Source organism: Pteropus vampyrus, unplaced genomic scaffold (assembly GCF_000151845.1).
Source record: "Pteropus vampyrus isolate Shadow unplaced genomic scaffold, Pvam_2.0 Scaffold659, whole genome shotgun sequence".
In the NCBI taxonomy this organism is placed as follows: domain Eukaryota; kingdom Metazoa; phylum Chordata; class Mammalia; order Chiroptera; family Pteropodidae; genus Pteropus; species Pteropus vampyrus.
The window spans coordinates 124,204-127,982 of NW_011889440.1; the positions used below are offsets into that span (position 1 = coordinate 124,204).

Here is a 3,779-nt window from a genome sequence, read left to right on the forward strand (position 1 = left end):
ACCCTCGCTTTGGGAGAGGGGTCACAGTCTCCTTTTTGGGTATGGTCACAGTCGGAGAGGCAGTCGACCGGGCCTTTCAGAGACTGGAGCCAGCCTAACCTGCATACCTCTTCTGCTTTAGTGGGACGTTGGGGTCCAAGTTTGGTGATGACCAAGGTCTCATCTGGAACCTCACCTTCCTGAGAGGCACAAAATATTAATCTCAGTCGCCTGGGACGGAGAAATCAGACTCGTTATATTGAACGCTTATTGATCTCTGACTGCATGCCTGGCACCGTCCAGGTTCCTTTACTAATTAGTATCACAGAGATTTAGACGTTCTGGGTGCCAGGCCCTGTCTTAGGTCCAGGAGCCTCTGCATAGACCCCTAACATGGTCTCCGTCCCCTGAAACCTACAGGGGAGATGATTTTTAAAAACCTATGAACACATCACTGAAGGCGGTCACTCCCATCCTGGACACTGCAGTGAAGACGAGGCACAACAGGGCGGGGCAGAACTGAGCGCACAGTCACTCAGAGTCACGAAGGGAAGGTACAGAGACGAGGGAAAGGTATCCTATCTTGTGCCTGAGTTTCTTTGGGGGAAAATACCCCGTGAGGAGCTTACAAGGCACCAGGAACAGGTAGCGGTACCTGTGTCTTAGACTGTGACGCTCACTGAAACTCGAGGCTTCCCTGCCGGCAGCAGTCACCGTCAAGTGTATACCGCGCTGCGCGCCGCTGTCAGCCCTTTTCACACTTAAATTCTGGCCATACCCATGTTGGGTCACACCCTACTCTTATGGGGAGTGGGGGACTGAGGCACACCATGCAGTTCCCAGGGACCCCAGACCTGTCTGGCTTTCTGTGATAGTCACGAATCGTCATCACCCTGGAATTCAGCTGCACTCAGCGGTGTGCCTCTTGCCACCCTAGTCCTGTTTTCCCGTCTTTGGAATGAGGGGGGACAGTTTGAGGTCATTCATCGGTAGCGCCTGGAACATCCCTGGGCACACAACAGGCGCTCAGAAAACGCAAGCTGAGGTCTGCCGCTGTCAGGTCTGGCCTGGGTGCTGGGGTTCGCTTCTGGCACCCGGGCTCTTCTACCTGCAATCAGGGGACCTGCCGCGTGGGGCCTGTAGTCGGCACAGGGCCCGCTCAGTCTCTCGCATCACCTTTCGCCCAGCACTGCTGCAGAAGAGCCAGCTGTTCTGCAAGAGGCCGGAGGAGGGGATGACGGCTGGGCTCCTTGAGGCTGGGACCCCGGTGAGTACGCTGCCACCTGCTCGTCGGGCCAACCATACCTGAGAGAATCCTGCCCACCCAGCGTGGCTTTGTCGTCATTCACCAACCCCTCTTCAGCCGGCTGAGGACAGTCATGTGTGATGTTTCAGGAGCAAGTGACCTTTGAGGACGTGGTCGTGGACTTCACCCAGGAGGAGTGGGGGCAGCTGGAGCCCGCCCAGAGGTCGCTATACCGGGATGTGATGCTAGACACCTTCGGGCTTCTGATCTCTGTAGGTGAGGAAACGACCAAGCCCCCAGCATGGATTCTAATTTTCTTGAGTTAAAAGTTGGAGTATGTCCAGCTGTTAGAGCAAATACCTCAGATGTGACTTGGGCCTCAGGGACCAGACTGCTTTGGTTTAGAAAATGTCGCTTAGGATGTTTTCCATGTTTTCCAGTTAAAATTCCCACGTGAAAATGCCAGAAGCAGGACATCATGGGGTTAGAGGGACATACGCGGTCCCATAACTGCAGAGTCCTACACTAGACCTGGGTCTTGCTGCGTAGCGGTCAGGAGACCCCACCCTCCTCACCTCCCTCTGTACCTCTTTCTGCCACCAATCACAGATGGGACCCTATAAAGGTGACAAGCGAGCTGCCAGGGTCCAGGACCAACAGAAAAGACAGGGTCTCCTTTCGGCCACCAGGCCCCATCCACACTGGTCGGCGTTGGCAGCAGACAGGGGCGAGCAGAGCGCCGACTGGCCAGCCAGGCCTGGGTCACGTGTAAACCCTGAGCGGGGCGGGGTCAGGGACTGAGAGCGAGGCAGATACATTGGGTCCCATACCACGATGACTTCGGCCTCTCGGGGTCCCCAGCGACTTGGGACCTGGAAGACTGAAGGTGGAGTGGGCAGAGGGCGGGGAAGAGTCCTGGACACAAATGCTCACTCCCCGGGTCTCCCCCTGAGCAGGACATTGGCTCCCAAAGCCAGCTGTCATCTCCCTGCTGGAGCAGGAGGCGGAGCCGTGGGCGGCGGCCGACGGAGTTCCGACGGTGTGTGTCCAGGTGAGGTGACAGGTGCAGGGTGGGGAGGAGCCCACTCTCCCCCAGGTGTCTCTCTCTCGTTCTTAGGGAACGTTCCCCTGGCACCGTCCTGCTGTGAGTGTGACCAGGCTCCTGTCTTGGCTGAATCTGCGTTCGTGTTCAGGGACGGGGCACACAGTGACTAGCTGAAAGATCAGTAATACGAGCGAGACCACTGCAGGTGACGCTGAATGCTGACAAAACAGAAGCACGTGCGCGGGACACGCTCGAATGGGGGTGGCGGGTGGCGGGGAGGATGGCGCTGGGAGACGAGGCCTCGCCTCTCCAAGGAGGCGACGCGGGTGCGGAAGCCTGAACCGTGAGGATGGTGCAACCGTGCGACAGTCCAGGAGAACAGAGTTCCAGGCAAAGGAGGCGAGCGCAAAGGCTGAGGTGGTTGGTGCCAGGTCTTGCTGCGTGACAAACAGCCCGATCTTAGCGCCAGAAATGGGAGAATCACTTCCGACTCGTGCATCCGCGGCCCGTGGATGTGGCCTGGGCTCTTCCAGGTGCCTGGAGCTTGGCTGGTGGTTCTGCTCCTCATACCTCTTGGCCAGCTCCTGAGACCAGGAGGCAACTCTGCAGCAAGTGGCAGTCCTGTCGCTCTGGCAGGCAGATTCCCACTAGTGTCAGGTCCTGACTGCGTTTAAGCCGTGGCCGATCACCAGGGCCAGGAGGGACGGCCATTGTGCGGGAGGGGTCCCGCAGGTTCTCTCCGGCCTCTAATGATGAGCAGCCTTTACCTGGTATATTAGTCTCCTGCCGCTGCTACTTCACATTGTTACGAACACAGTGCGTTAAAGCAACGCAAACGATCTTACACTTGTAGAAGCCAGAGATCCAAAACGGGTCCCAGGCTGTCCGCAGAGCAGCGTTCCTTCCGCAGGGTCCGGGGAGAATCCATTTCCTTTCATCGTCTAGCCTCCAGAGGCCGTCACGTTCCTGGACTCATGGCGTCCATCTTCAGCGTCCGCAGCGGCCGGTCAGGCCTTCACATACCGTGTCCCCGACTCTGAGCCTCCTGCCTCTCTCTCACTTTTAAGAAGCCTGGTGGCATGGGGCCACCAGCTAAGCCAGGGTGACCTCAGGCGGTGAGCTAACGTCAAACGATCAGCAACCATAACTTCTTGGCACGAAGGTAACAGCGTCCTCACGGGTTCAGGGCATAGGACCTGGATTTTTTGGAGCCACGATTCTTCCCGCCGTGCCTGGCTTCACCTCTTTTTTTGTTCCCCTTAACTTTTCACGAGATGGCAACATACAGGGAACAGACCAACTTCCCATCTCAAGGCCAGTCCAGGGCCGGGTGGGGATGGGACACGCTGAGGACGTGGCTTCGCGGAGGGCCGGGGGCAGACGGAGAGGCCGTCCCGCAGGACGCACCGGCACCACTGCCTGTGTGTCCTCATTCAGTGTGTCTGCTGACCCCTTCCCTGGGTGAGGTACAGTGGTGACCAAAGCGGACAGAAGTCCCTGCGTGTCGGG

At 58.0% G+C, this 3,779-nt stretch overlaps 1 pseudogene; it reads left to right on the forward strand.

Moving 5' to 3' along the window:
• Nucleotides 1-375: 375 nt before the first annotated feature.
• Nucleotides 376-3,435, forward strand: LOC105309034 (annotated as a pseudogene).
• The last annotated feature ends 344 nt before the right edge of the window (nt 3,436-3,779 follow it).